Raw genomic sequence first — 15488 nt, forward strand, 5'->3', positions numbered from 1 at the left:
GCAGGCCAAGGGGACGTGCCCATCTGGTGCCCATACCCCTCCTTCTAGCCCACCCAGGGGTCCTGCCCAAACAGCCCTAAGCCTCTTCCAGCCTCCTCCCAGCCCACGTCCCAGATGCGTGCACCCCAGGGCCTGAGGACCGACTCTTCGTGGACGGTGTGGACAGAGCTTGGACGTGAAGGCTGGGCGTCCACACCTGTGTTTGAGGCCGGGGTGAGGATGAGTGGGCTGGGCATGGGAAAGGAAGCTAGGCAGACCAGAGCTTGGGCGGGCTTTCCCCACGTAGCCAGAGCCCGGCGCAGGCGCCCAGGAGTCCCAGAATTCTGAACTCGCTCCTGGCCTTCCAGGTTATTACAAAGATGTATTTAACAAGGTAGGAGGACAGAGCATATTTCATTTAATGGCTTGTTAGCTTGATTTATGACTTTTAAATATGAGACATATGGAAAATGGCCTCCGTGTGTACTCTTGCCCTGGGCCTTGCCAACGCAGGGGAGGCCTGCCGGGTTCGCGCCTGCAAAGCCTTTGCCTTTTCTGCCGCCAGGATGGGCCGTGGCAGAGCACAGGGAGACACCATGCTCCGGGCAAGCGGAGGCGGTGGGACACACGCCCTCCTGCCCCCCACTCCACCCCCACTCATCTCTCAGCCCTCAGCGAGTTAGGGCAGCCTTAGGAGGATCCTGCCTATCCAGTAACGGCCCCTCCCGTCTGTGGGGCCCTTTGTCAAGTGCAGAGTGCTTGCCCAGGAGCCCTTTGGTGTTACAACCTTGTGAGGTGGGCAGGGTCCCAAGGTTTCAGAAGGAGACTGAGACTCAGAGAAGTTAGGGAACTGGCCAAGGCTGCAGAGCTTGGTGGTAGGAGATCTTGAATCTGGGTCTTCTGCCCTCCAGTTCAGCATTCCTGTCCTCTGCCATCGTGTACGTTCAGTCTGTCAATGCACGCTTTCAGTGATAGCAGAGGGGGAGGCGGCAGCCCCGGGCCCTGTCCCGAGAGCACATTGGCAGGTGAAGCAGACGCCACCCGGCTGGCCCTGCTGGCTCCCTGCTGCCAACCCCAAAGAGGCCGAGTTCAGAGGAGCAGCTGAACTTTCCCGAGATTATCCAGACAGAGCCTGGCCTCCAGCCCCTGGGATTCTCCCAGCTCTAATTACCAGGCTCAGGATACAAACGGCTGGGGGCCTGGCAGAGCCCCCAGCGGGAACCGATGCCCATTAATAGTGGCAGCAGGAATCACAGGCCTGCACAAGGGTACAGTCTAACCAAACCTGCCGGCAGCAGCTGGACAGGGGCAGCCACAGGGCCAGCCGGGTGGTGTGGTCCCCTGGGACTCTGCAGAGAGGGAGGGTGCACAGTGAGGAGGAAGGAAGACAAGCATTTTGGCAGGGGAGCCCCACGTCTCCCTCCTCCCCTTTTTCCTTCTCTTTCTGCTTTCTCTTCTCGTGCAGCTCAGCACTCCTTCAGTGCCAGAGCCGGCATCAGGGCTGGGACTCCACGCTCAGCAGGCAGGTCCTCAGTTCCTGTTCCTCAGTGTCCAAACCAGCATCACATCTCTGGGACTCTGTCTCCAAAATGATTTCCAGACTCATTCTTGGAAGGCTTCATGGGGCAGTGCTGGCCCGCATGCATGGTCTTTGCTGGAACTGCCCAGAGTTGGCCCAAGGCAGAGACGGCCCACCTTTCAGCAGAGCAGGTCCCGGGCCTGTCACTCAGGCATCACCGTAGTCTGGCCTCAACTTGCCTTTCTGGCCAACTCTCCCAGCCCGTCCCCCTCCCTGACCGCTCGCTGGTCCCCAGCAGGCCTCTCAGACGGTCAGTGTCCCTCCTTATTCTGTGTCTCTGGCTTAGACCACCTCCTGCCTCAGCCTGTTGGGATCCAGCTTCACCCTCCAGGGCTGAGCATAAACATCACCACCCCTGATGCCTCTGGTGAGGCCCTGCTCTGGGGACAATGCTTTACATTTGTTTGTTATGCCACGTGGACCAGTTAGCTTTGCCACCAGGAGGTGAGCTCGCTGAGGCCAGGCCTCTGCTTTAGTCGTCCTCTGCACCCCTCATAGCCCATAACACAGAATAGGTACTTTTTTGTGAGTGTTGGCTGAGGGCGGGCGGGAGGGAGAATTCACATTGACCCGCATATGAGTTTCCTGTGGCGGCTTTAACAAATCAGCACAAATGCGGTGGCTTAAAACAAAGAGAAGTTTCTCTCACCGTCCTGGAGCCCAGAAGGCTGAGATCGGTATCACTGGGCCAAAATCAAGGTGCGGGCAGGGCTGTCCTCGCTCTGGAGGCCCCAGGGAAAGACCCGTTCCTCTCCTCTGCTACCTTCTTGGGGCTCCTGGCGTTCCTTGGCTTGTGGCCGCATCATTCCAATCTGCAACTCTCTGCCCCATCTTCACATCACTTCTGTGTGTGTGTGTGTGTGTGTGTGTGTGTGTGCGTGCGTGCGTGCGTGTGTATCAAGTCTCCCTCAAGCTCCCTCTTGTAAGGATACATGTGACTGTATTTAGGGCCCACCCAGATAATGTGGGGTAATCTTCCCATTTCAAGATCCTTGACTTAATCACACCTACAAGGACCCCTCCCGCCACTTTTTTTGGTCATATACGTAATGAGCCCTGGTTGTAGGGATTAGAATGTGGATATACCACAACCTGTGTCAGGGTTTCAACTTTGTAGCTGTTCAGATTTCTGATTCATAACCCCTGGGGCTTCTGGATCTGGGAGGTATTCATTCAATTGTGACCGCAGGCGATACCATTTCTAGACCCACAAGGGCATGTTGGCAGCGTTTGGAGAAACAAGCTGAGCAAGGTTTTAGGCGAATCGTTTATCCTGTTTTTGTATCGCTGAGGCTGTTACACAGCGATGGTCTGTTTCGCTATATGGAACAGTCCTCCCTCCTGGCCTGGCAGTGAATCCCGAGGGAAACTGCAATCTTCTGAGCTGTTTTTCCTACCCTAGGTTTTGGGAAACATTTGGCTGCCCCCTCTTCCATTTATAAAGGAGGCTTCCATGGATAAGGTCTGCTTTTAGGACAAGTTGAGGAGGGATCATGTCCAGGGAACACTTGGGCAGTTGAACTTTGGGGCCTGGAAAAATAGTACATTTTCCCGTACTGCCAGCTTGGTGGCTTCAACTCTTGTTTATTTCGAATTTGACTCCGCCATCAGGGGTTGTCTGCCCTTTCTGGTTTCAGGGTGTTTTCACACCCGCAAAACAGGGCTACTTGGCTTTCTCTAGCGTTGGTAGATTCAGTTCCTGTGGCTCTGCCAACCCCGCACAGCCCTTTGCTTCGTCGATTAAAGCAAGTGCGGCACGTCACGTCAGCTCAGAGTGGAGACAGTTTTCAGGTTTTATCTTCATCAAATGCCAAAAGTTTTGCACCAAAGATTCCATAGTGTCTTGAGCAGTATAACTAGTTGACTCCCGCCTGAAGATATTTGCACAACCTAACGGATATTGACATGGCATTTGAAACTCTTAAAAATTCTAGGCTGGGGGAAAGAAAGGGGCGTTCACTGCCCTTTGGCTTCAGTGAGTCTAAGAAGCAAAGGAACCAACTGTCTTTGAGAGGAACCTGGGCGCCCCCGTGTATCCTTTACTGGACTCCTCTTGGGGGCTTCAGGCCAGAGTGCCGGGAAATCCTGCCGTGTTTGCCTTCCCTGGGCTGCAGCAGACAAGCAGCTGTTTGATGGGAGGCCCTAGAAGGAGGCTGGCAGGCTCCTCTGCCCTGGGCGCCCTACTTGCCATGGATTGGTGTACATCACTTCTAGATGCCATTCAGTTAAATTGCTCAATCCACTGATGGCTTTCTTGAAGAAGTGGGAGGTGAGGGTGAGGGTGGAGCAGACCCCTGAGGCCAGTGAGGCCGTCTGGGCAGGCACAGGGCCCCGGATTCCAGCGGGAGGAATGACGGCGCCTGCTCCCCTCACACAGGCAGTTTCCTCTGCTTAGCGCGCTCAGCCCCCTCTGCTGCTGCCGCTGCCGCCTGGCCCAGCCTGCCTGGCTCCCTCTCACCCCTGTGGTTTCACCTCCTCTGAGGGGCCTTCCCCATCACCAAATGTGTTAGTTTCCTCTTGCTTCTGTGATGAGTTACCACAAACTAGTGACTTAAAACAATGATAATTTTTCATCTTACGGTTCTGGAGGTCGGGAATCCAAAATGGGTCTCCCTGGGCTGAAGTCCGGGTGTCCTTCTGGAAGCCCCAGCGGAGAATTGTGTCCTTGCCTTTCCCAGCCTGTAGATACTCTGCATCCCTTGCTTTGGGGCCCCACGTTGGGCTGAGTCTTGATCGTGCCTCCATATTCCAGGTTTGCTCTCTCCTGGCCCCCTCTTCCCGTTAGAAAGACCCTTGTTTTATTGGACTCACCTGCTTAATCCAGGATAATCTCCATGTCTTCAGGTCAGCTACTTAGCAACCTGAATTCCCCCTTTGCCATATAACCTGACACGATCCTGGGTTCCAGGGATTAGGACGTAGACATCTTTGGGGGATGGCGGTGTTACTCTGCCCACCATACCATCTGAACCAGAACCCCATCACACCCCTCTCAAAGCATCCTGTTCTTTTCATATGTGATACTAAGCACAATGGAAGGGATTTAATTAGCGGTTTATTCCTTCCTCATGCAGTTTCCTCTCAGGTCTATACAGTACAGAAGGGTTATACAGCACACAAAGTTCTGTCTGTTTTGCTCGCCGCTGTGTCCCTGGTTCCTGGCAGAGTGCCTGGCCCATAGTAGCACTCAGGCAACAGTTGATGAGATACAAAAGGTGGTGGAGAGGGGTGGTGGTGGTGATGAGGGCTGGGCCGCCGGGGAGAGCTCAGCCCAGTGCTGGAACACTGCAGCCAAGGAGGCTGGGCTGCCCGAGGGCCCGCACTGGCAGCCACGTGGTGAAGCAGGGAGACCGAGTGGTTAAGAGCATGGGCTCTGGAGCCAGACTGCCTGGTTTTGAGCCACCGTCCTGCTTCTTACTAGCTGTGTGACTTGGGGCAAATTACGTAACTTCTCTAGACCCTAGTTTCCTCCTCATCTATAAAATGGGAATGATGTGATAATAAGAATGAGATGTACATGTAAATGATATACAGTTGGCTCTCTGTATCTGTGGGTTCTGCATCCATGGGTTCAACCAACCATGGATAGAAAATACTTGGAAAAAAATTCCAGAAAGTTCCACAAAGCAAAACTTGAATAGTGTCAGCAACTACTTACATAGCACTTATATTGGATTAGGTGTTACAAGTAATCAAGAGGTGATTTAAAGTATACAGGAGGATGTGTGTAGGTTATATGCATATATTACATCATGTTATAGAACAAACTTGAGCATCTGTGGATTTTGGTATCCGAGGGGGTCCTGGAACCAATCCCTGGCAGATACTGAGGGACGGCTGTAATAAATGTAAAAACTCTTAGAACTTAGCCTGGCACATACTAAGTGCAGTGTAAGCATTAATTATTATTATTATGCATGATTGCTGTCATTTATTCAGGGGTCTGAGCTGGGTGCGGTGGTGAGGGGAGAAGCCTAGCAGGCAGGCTTAAATCCGGCGTCAGGTGAAGAGCGCTCCAGCAGTGCCCACAGCCCATGGGGCCCATGGATCAATGGGAAATCCAGTTAGAGGAGAGTCCAGTCACAAACAAGAACATTGCCAAGCAGGAGTAGGGCAGACTCTGAGTGCCAGGCCTGGAGAAAACGGAGAGGCACCTGGGGCTGGTCCAGTTGAGAAAGGTGTCCTGGTAAAGAGGGCCACAAGCTGGGCTGTAACCGGAGTATCCTTGGCCGTCTGAAGAAGAGGGTGGGGCAGGGGGCTGAGAGTGGGTCCCGCTGGCGACTGGAGGGGGTTCACGTGGGCGGGAGCATGGCCCAGCCAGCCCAGCTGGGTAAGTGGGGTTGACAGGAAGGGGAGATGGTTGAGGAGGAGGCCGGGGGCCAACAAGGTTAGGGTCTGAGCTCGTCAACTTTGGAGACCAAGCAGACATCCCGGTGAGGTGCTCTGCAGACAGGTGGTGAAGCAGATCAGGAGCACAGGGGCAAAGTCTGCCCAGAGAGAGACGCGGAACTGTCCCAAGAGAAGTAGGGGTCCTGTGGAAGGAGTGTGGCTTCAGCACTGATTAGCTGTGGGGCTCTGCATGAGCTCTGTGACCTCTCTGAGCTGCCCTGCCTGCTGTTTTTGAGGATCATTTGAAATGAAGGTTTGCAGTTACTGAGGCACCAGCTGTGTGAGGTAGGAAGAGTAGTGAGGTCTGGAGGGGAGGAGAGGAGGGCTTCTTTTGTCTGTCTGTAGCAAGCCCCTCCCTGACTGAGCATTGCTCGCTCTGTGAAAGGCCTGCAGGCTTGAGGCGTCGGGGGACCAGCACCAGGCGGGGAGGCAGAAGCTTGGATGTTGGCCGAGCTCAGCCAGGGCCTCACCGTGTGGTCTGACACGCCGTTTCCACTCTCTGGGCCTCGCTCAGCCCGTAGGGCAGGGGTACAGTACACTCTGCACAGTTCCATAGGCATGGCCGGGACCCATGGATGGGAGTCAGAGGGACACCTTCTTCAGCCTTTGTATAGAGACCCTTCTCCAGAATTAGAACTGAAGGTATGGGGATGGGCAGGCTTGGGAGGGGCCAGCAGAAGCCAGTGAGGACCTGGCAGAGGGGCTGGAGCGTCAGGTAGGAGACTGGATGAGTGCTTTGTCCCCAAGTGCCTCCCCCGGCCCCAGCATCAGAGTGTTAGCTTAGGGGATGAGTGGCCTTTGTTTTTAGGTCTTACTTCCCCCTGATCAGGGCTCCTGCTGGTCCTGTGGCCTGGGCACTTTCCAAGCTCCCTCCACACCTTTCCACGCCTGCCCTGGGCTCGGGGTGCACACCTGTTGCTCGTTCCTGACTCTTTGCTGCCCTCTAGTGGCCTCCAGTCACTCTGCCACACCAGGAACGTAGACCCCAAGGAATGACAGGCACAGCTAGGATGAAATGACAGGTGGCCATTCATTTGTCCATTCATTCATTCTCAGACAGTTCCTGAGAGACACTGGGTGCCCGTTCTGGGCTAGGTGTGGTGTTACAGACACAGCCCCTGCCCTCAGGGAGCTCACAGTCCAGTTGGGGAGACAGATATAAAAAAAATCATCCCTGCATGCTGTGTTTAGAGCTAAAATCTAGGAATGTGCTGAGGAAATGAAGGAGAGAGACTGCTAGGGGCAATGGGGCGGAGTGGGGGAAATCAGGGAAGGCTTCCCTGAGAAGGTCATTTGAGCTGCACATTGAAGGGTGAGTTTGTCAGTCTGAGAAGTTGGAGGGGCATTGCTGGGTGAGGGACTATGTGTAAGAAGACCCAGAGCCTTAACCCCTGGAAAACTCTGTGGCACGAAGTGCTGCAAACAGCAGCCTTGACAGATGGCAGGCTTGGCCCAGGAAGATCTGGACGTGAGTCAGAGGCAAGGCTGCTGTGCCTTCGTAGAATGGAGAACGAGGGGTTTGGAGTGGCCTCATCTGGACAGTGCACGTGACTAAAGCCCCACGTGAACCCTGCATTGAAGTGACGCTGGGACTGGGGAGAAACTCCACGTGGGCTTTATGAGTGCTTTGCCGCATTGGGGAAGAAAAGAATTGCAAGAGCAAAGGCTCAGAGATGGAAAGCACGCTGGGGCATGAAGGTCCTACTGGAACTTAGGAAGCTTGGGTTTTGATTCCAGCTGCCAGACACTCACAGTGTGACCTTGGGATGTGGTCTTGGGACTTCTTGCTTTCTCTTAAAACAGGAGGCAGGGGGTGAGAAGATTGAATTAGATGCTCCGTAGGGGGCTTTCTGGTCCTGCCACACAAGGGCTTCTAAATCTGCGATGTCCCTGCCTGCTGGTGTCACCCCTCAGCTGAACTGGAGGCTCCCGAGCCTCGCCACCTCTGTTTGACGTGAGCAGCAATTTCCCTTCCAGTTTCCATTCAGCTCTGGGGCTGGGACCTGCTAACGCAATGGCCCTGGGCTATCATATGTAATTGGGTAATCACTTCCAAGGAGTGGAGCTGAAGGAAGGGTGCCTCAGAATATGCTAATCCCATACACCCATAGCTGTGTCCCCTAACACTGCTGTGACAGGCGAGGACAGCCTTCTGGGCATGCCACATGGGATGGGTTCTTACAGACTTTGGAGTCTAGAACCTCAGGGCAAGAGAGGCAGCAAAGATGACCATGATTTGTTCCCTCATCTAAGCAGAGTGTCCCTTTGGGGAGCACGGAGGTGGGAGGCAGGGCACCTCAGCCTTTTCTCACACACGTCAGGCCCATGGCAAGGACAGGCTGCCCAGGAAGTGGCCACAACTGGGGGAGCTCGGAGCAGGCACTGAGGACACCTTCACCTCCTCTAGGCTACTCTGGGTCCCACCCTCTTGTTAGTTTCCCCGTGTCTGCTCCATCCATCCATCCGTCCATCCATCCATCCATCCATCCATCCATCTAACCCACCCCCCACCACATCCTTCCTTTCCTCTTCCCTCCCTCCCTTCCTTCCTTCCAACATTTATTGACCATCTACATGTGCCGGGTATAGCCTAGGGATATGAGGGGGAGAGCCATGCCCTTGTCCATGGGACATGGACACGAAAAGTTCTCAGTCTATAGTGCATACAGGCGAGTCAGTAGGGCCTATGGGGACAGGGGTGGCAACAGGTGACCCCAGGGACTCTGGGAGCACAGAGCACAGAGAAGGGGGATCCAGCCTAGAATGGGGATGTCAGGCATAGAAGGCTCCAGAATTTCCCCATAGAGGGGTTTGTTGGGGGGCAGTGGGCATGTCTGAAGCAGCTTTTGCATAGAGTTTTGCTAAAATTAAGCAGACACCATTGTCCACATCAAAGAATGGGGAGACCAGGGGCAGAGCTAAAGCCTCCCAGTGGTGCCACCCTGGGTCAGGAGAGGAATCTGGGAAGAGGCGGTTCTCAGGCTTGATGCTGTTGGAGCAGCATGTTAGCTGGTGGGAGGTGGAGTGAGGAGGGGAAATGAATGCTTCAACCTGGGGCAGGGATAGTGAATGTAAAGGTTCTGAGGCATGCTTAGCTTCTGTACATACTGGAGTCCTTCCAGAAACCAAATCGAACCTACGGGGGTCATCTTTGTTCTCCTACCTTTGATCCACTGGAATCTGCAGCCCTTGTCTCTAAAACTTCATCAGCTGTCAGCCCTCAGCTGAATGGACTGCCACCACTAAGCCTGTGGGTCACTCCACCTGGGACACTTCTCTCCTGAGAACTTCTGGCAGCCCCCAGAGCTTTCGGGGGCAGAGAGAGCAGTGGGGCTTGACTCCTGCCCTCCAAAAGGAAAATGCTTTGGAATAAAGCCAAATTGCCTCCGTCCATAAGTTAATTCCACCAACAACCTGGCCTCAACCCACATGGTGCTTTACAGTCTATAAGGGAGGCATGCCTGTCACCCCCAGTGGCAATTTGAAAGCACTTTTAAAAAAAATATTTATTTATTTATTTTTGGCTGTGTTGGGTCTTCGTTGCTGCACGCGGGCTTTCTCTAGTTGCGGCGAGGGGCTTCTCATTGCAGTGGCTTCTCTTGTTGCGGAGCACGGGCTCTAGGGTACACGGGCTTCAGTAGTTGTGGCACACAGGCTCAGTAGTTGTGGCTCGCCGGCTCTAGAGCACAAGCCAGTAGTTGTGGTGCACGGGCTTAGTTGCTCTGTGGCATGTGGGATCTTCCCAGACCAGGGCTCGAACCCGTGTCCCTTGCACTGGCAGGCAGGCGGATTCTCAACCACTGCACCACCAGGGAAGTCCTGAAAGCACCTTTGAGGTTGGAATGTTTATCCCCATTTCAGAGGCAAGCGAGCTGAGTTCAGAGAGGTGCCGTGCCTCGCCACGGTGCACAGACAGTCAGGGGAGCAGCTAGGCCTGGTGCCTGGAACTCTGGTTCCGAGTTCACCCAGCCCCTGGTGCCCATAGAGAGTGAGAGGGAATGGGCTGTGGGCCCAGGAAAAGGCCTTGGTTTCCTTGGTGCTCCCTCAGGGCTGTGGATGGCCTTCCTGACCCAGAGATCTTTTATGGCTCGGGAGAAGTCCTTCCCAGCTGGGACACCAGGGAACCACACTTCAGGTCCCAGTACATCCCCTTCTACTGCCCACCTTCACCTGTCCGCGTCTCAGCCATCCTCCTAGGCCCCGGTCAAGTGCTGTCTCTCACAGGAGGCCTACGCCCCCCACCCTGGGGCTCATCTCTCCCCTGAGCACCGCCAGGGCACTGTCCATGGCCTGCCTCGCTCAGAGCTGGAGTGACCGGGCTCTCCCAGCTCCTGGTTGCTCCTCTAGGAATCCTCCACCTGCCCAGTCCCTGCACACAGCAGGCGCTCCATGGATATGGGCGGGATGTATCTGAATCGGGCACATGCCCTCCCGACCTTGTCTGGTCCAGAGTCGGGGGCTTGGGGCCTGACTGTATAATTAAAGGGGCTTCAGCTCGACTTCCACACTGGCTCGCTCTTCCCATGTTTGCTCTGGCTCCTCACTGGAAGATGCTGAGACAATGGCCCTTGTTACCCTCTGTTTGAGTTATTTATTTTTTTCACTTTTGCCTCCTTCCCCTCTCGGGGGACTCGCCTCTCGCCCTCATCCCTCATGTTTTCCCTTTCACTTGACTGTCACTCTCATTGTCCTCCCGGGGCCGGGAGCGCAGGGTGACAGGCAAGGGGAGCCCAACCGGGCCGGGGAGGCTGGAAATATAGTCATTAATGGGACCCGAGAAGCCCAGATGTCCTCCCTGAATGCGGGTAATTTGTTTTTAATGAAAAACCACGCGGTGACCCTGAACAAATGAATTTTCTTTATAAGGAGTCTATGTGCAACGGCACAGATAAAGGACCCGAATCAGGGAGACTTAGATCCAGGGCTGAAAGAAAGAGAGAAAGAGAGAGGGAAGGAGTGGGAATGAGAGCAAGACATAAAAGAGGGGGGAAAGGAAATTTTAAGATGACAACTGTGTTATCATGTCCTTGTGTGTGAAGCGCAATCCCAGGTCACACATGCCTTGGGCATTGTCCTGCGAGAGCAGGATGCATGACAGTTGTGGCCATTTTGAGGTCTTGTTCACAGCAATGAGAAGAACATGAACCACCATCTGGACAGATCTTTACAAAGTACAAGCCTTTTTCTTGTGTGATCTCAGCAGGTCCCCACCATAGCATCAGGAGGGCATGGTTTTTAGCCCCATTTCACAGAGATGAAAACCGAGGCTAAGGTCACACAGCTAGCGAGCGGTCGGGTCCAGATGATAAGGGAAGGACTTTGTCAATTTGGAGTTTGACTCTTAGAAACACAGTGCTTTCTCTGGCGGGACCCAAGAGAAGGGTGCTGCACGGGCAGCTCTGAGATAAGGGGAGGTCCTGGGTCTGCACTGAGGAGTGTTGGATTGAAGCAGATCCCCACAGCCCCAGAACTTTGTGAATATGCAGACTTTCTGAGAGTACTTTTGGTGGGGGGTTCCTGGAAAGAGAACTCCCCAGGAAGGAGTCGGAGCCATTTGCAGAAATGGCTGCAGGAGAATTGGAATCTGGACAGCAGCCGTGTATCACCTACCACCACCCAGGACCCTAGGAGGGGAGCGTAGAGCAGGTACCTGGGGGCAGCAACAAAGGTACTGGTTCAGCAGAGGCCCTGCCCATGGCGTTGGGGGAATCTGCCCGTGGGCAAAGCACTGCAGGCAGCTAGTACAGGTCTAGGTTGGGGTGCATCTGTGGGGTGTTGGGTGCGGATCTGTTCTAACACATGCCTCGAAGAGGGCTGGAGATGGCCCTTGTACACTCTATAGCTACTTCTCCCTTTGCCAGGGATGGACAGGGCTGGACTGACCTTAGAAATCAGCAGGGGAGTGTGCAGATGAGGTCTAGGAAAGGACTTGTTCGAGGTCACACAGCAAGTCAGAGGAAGAGCCAGGCTGGCTTTCTTTCTGTGGCAGCAGTCTGTCCTTTTGTCCTCCACCCCCCCCACCCCCCACCCCGGGCTGGTGGGAAATACCACACCCTCTAGTTCTTCACCGAAGCAACAAAAAGGAAGCTTTGTGTCTCCTGACTTCACGAAGGCCTGGCATTCCTGGGGTGGTCCCTGGGTGACCTGGCTTCTAGAACAACTCAAAGCACGACTCCCGCTCCACCCACCCCAACGTTCTCACGTTCTTCCTGAGCCCAGATCTTCCCCAGGCCCTACCTGGTCAGCTGCAAGAGCATCTCCTGGGATGCAGGCCGTGCCCGTCCCCAGGCCAGTCAGAGCTTCAGCCTGGGGCCATGCTGAGGCCCTGACTCCCCCTGCTCTCGGCTTTCCCCACAGTCAGGCGGCTGGACGAAAAGAAATGATTGTTTTCTTTCCTGGGTTCAGTTTCCCTCTGGAAGGTGTGACCCAATTAGATAATCAGACAAATAGAAAAATCTGGCCATGACCCCAGCTGCGGTTCTAAAGTCTCGGCTCACATTTAGGTCCCTGCCTCCCATACGCCCCTCGGAGAGCCGAGAGCAGGGCCGGCTCAGGCTTCCTCGGCCACCTGGAGCAGACCTTCCTCAGTGCTGCGCTCCTCCGTAACTGATGATTTTTTTCCCCAGTGACTTCCAAAATGGAGTTGAGGCAGCCTCGTGACCTTTCAGTAACATCAGCCCGAACCTGAAATCCCCGTCATGAAATCAGAGGACTGCCAGTAGGTCACAGGCAGAGGCCCCGGAGGGAAGCAGTGGGCCCCGCCCACAAGTGCACTGGTTTTTAATAGGGTCCCACCATCCAGCTTTGTGCCCGCCCCGCCCTGCAGCCGGAGCTACCCACTCCGAGCTGCTGGGAGCAGGGAGCTCACTTTCTTGGAAAAGGCTTCTATCTGGATACATTCCAGAGCATGCTTCCAAAAACATACTCTTAATCAAAAAGAAGATCACCTGAAAAACTGGGGCAAATTGTGATTGTCCAGCAGTGGACAATTATAAATGCCAGGAGGGGTTGCCAGTTGGCAAATAAATCCTCTGGTGAGGTCTTGGATTAATTACATCACCAATGAGCTGACCGGGGTCTTTTTTTTTTTTTTTTTTGCGGTACGCGGGCCTCTCACTGTTGTGGCCTGTTAAGGAGCACAGGCTCCAGACGCGCAGGCTCCAGACGCGCAGGCTCAGCGGGCATGACTCACGGGCCCAGCCGCTCCGCGGCATGTGGGATCCTCCCGGACCGGGGCATGAACCCGCGTCCCCTGCATCGGCAGGCGGACTCTCAACCACTGCGCCACCAGGGAAGCCCCGGGGTCTTTCTTAATTGTCTTCATTTATGGGATAAGTTCTGGCCTTCCTCCGTTCCTTCCTTCCTTCCTTCCTTCCTTCACTACCTCCCTCCCTCACCTTCCCCCCTTCCCTTATCCCCGCCTCTCTTTCCTTCCTCCCTTCCTCCTTCCTTCCCTTACTCTCCCATTCAGTCATTCATTCATCAGACAATCCCTGAGCTCCTCCTCATGGGTACTGAGCCCAGTTCACAGAGTGGATACAGAAATCATTGAATTTCTCAAGACCTCAGAGCATCTGTGAGGAGAATCACCCATGTTACCTGCTCAGAATGGAAAGAAACCAGCTTGAGTGTGGCAGGTTTGTGGGACTGCTAGGCCCAGGGCCCAGGCAGGGACTCCTGGGGGACAGGAGGGTGGGGTTTGGGGGATGCAAGGCTGGACTGCAGACAGGGAGGGATCCCCTGGCCTAAGGCTGTTTCACCCTGGGACTCCCTGAGAGGCTCCCATGGAAGCCTGGCCCCTCGGAACCTCCATCCCTGAAGCGGGTGCCAGGCCCATGTGTACAAACAGGGGTTCAGTATTTAAGAGCGGGGAGGAGCAGGGAGCTGCCCTGAATGGCTGCCCGCTTTGGAAATTTCTATGCATTTGTAATAACAAAATTACCATAATTTGCTCGTTAACGCAGCTAGATCAGTCAAGCATTGTTCCAGCGCGGGCAGGGAGGCCGCGGTGCCTCTCTCTGCACACTCTCCACACCCCAGCCAGCCTGCCAGCCCGTTAGAGTGCTGGAAATTAGCATGCAAATGGTCCTAATTCGGTGGGCGAGCTGTCAGGCAGCGCCTCTCCGGCCTCGTCTCCGTGAAGGCCCTGACAGCCCGGCTCCGGCGCAGGCCGCCCTCCTCACTCCAGCCAGGAGGGGCTCCGAGGGGCACCTCCAGACTGACAGCTTGGCGGCCTCCCTCCCTCCGTCAGCGCCATCAGGCCTGGCGGCAGGCTCCCCGGGGAGCAGGCAGGGCCTGCCACCATGCCGGCCAGCCAGAGGAAGCGAGGAAGCGGGCGGGCTGCTGGGGGAGGCCGGCCGGTGCTCAGCTCCACCAGCCTTGACTGGATGGAGCCGCGGGGCAGCGCGAGGGTGGAGTGGGGCCCCCTGACCCAGGGCCCAGGGAGCCTCTCAGTGTGTGGGATCCGTGAGTGGCCCCGTGGGGACCCTGGGGCACTTTCTCCCACCTGCACACCTGTAAGGAGCAAGTCCAAGTCCTGCCTCGCTCTCCCGTCTTTGTCTCCCAGGCCTGACTTAACACATCCCTCTCAGCCTTCGAGTACCTGGAACATCTCCGTCCAAATCTATGCGTGGAATTCCTCCAGCTGGGAGGGAGATCTGGGGGAGGCTGAGAAGGTGTGTGGGGTGTCTTGGACGCCCTGGACCAGGACTTGGCACCCGTGGCCTCAGTCCTGCCTCCAGTCACCTTCCCCACTTGGCATCTTTATGGTGGAGACATGTTAATGGTCTTCCTCCAAGGGCTGTCGTGAGCATAAAAGAGACGAGAAGTCCCTGCTTTCTAGAAGTGGCTGACATCTAGGGAGAACGTCTGTGGCTGGTCGTTTCCCAGCCTGCTTGCCCTTCACAATAACCTCACCAGGTTGGTGTTGATGGTACCCCATTTCCCTGCCAGAGGAGGAGGCCGAGGCCTCGGCTCACACAGAGTAACTTGCCCAAGTGGCAGGGCCAGGATAGAGTCCAGTCTTGATTGCTCAGAGCCCTTTTAACAAGAGAAAAGGCAGGACCCTGAAAGCCAGATCATGCTTCTGTCTCCACAGTGAAAGCGTGATGACACCGCCTTGCAGGCAACCTGTGCCTCTTAACGGTGCTTGGCACATTCTTAGTACTAAACAAATGTGGGCTGAACGAAGAGAACCCAGGTGGCCCAGGTTTGACAGTCTTTGGGATCCACTGTATCCATCTTTGTGTTCTCCTCCTGATCTGTGACAGCAGAGTGAAGAAGCTACAGCAGGAGAGAGAGGCGAAGCCACAGAGCTTATCTTGAAGTTTCCCCCAGGCTGTTTCTCAGGACCTTGCTCCTTCCTCCCGGAGGGTGGATGCGGCCCCACTCCAAGATTCAGGGTATGGCAAGTGGAGAGGGGGCTGGATTTCAGTCCCCACGTGCCCAATTAGCTGGTTGCTCTTGTGCAGTGAACAACCTACTCATCCCTACAGGGCTGTCCTGCCCCTTTGTCTGTTTTAAGGGAATCTTATTGGAACTC

The 15488-nt window shown here is 55.1% G+C and overlaps 1 protein-coding gene across 2 annotated transcripts in view; it reads left to right on the plus strand.

Moving 5' to 3' along the window:
- PAX5 (paired box 5) overlaps positions 1–15488 on the plus strand; it is a 190089-nt gene that overhangs the window by 140800 nt on the left and 33801 nt on the right. The gene's annotated exons all lie outside the window — the stretch shown is intronic.

The sequence above is a fragment of the Aethalodelphis obliquidens genome, unplaced genomic scaffold (genome assembly GCF_003676395.1).
Source record: "Aethalodelphis obliquidens isolate GAN/ISIS:26980383/991018 unplaced genomic scaffold, ASM367639v1 scaffold7, whole genome shotgun sequence".
NCBI lineage: Eukaryota > Metazoa > Chordata > Mammalia > Artiodactyla > Delphinidae > Aethalodelphis > Aethalodelphis obliquidens.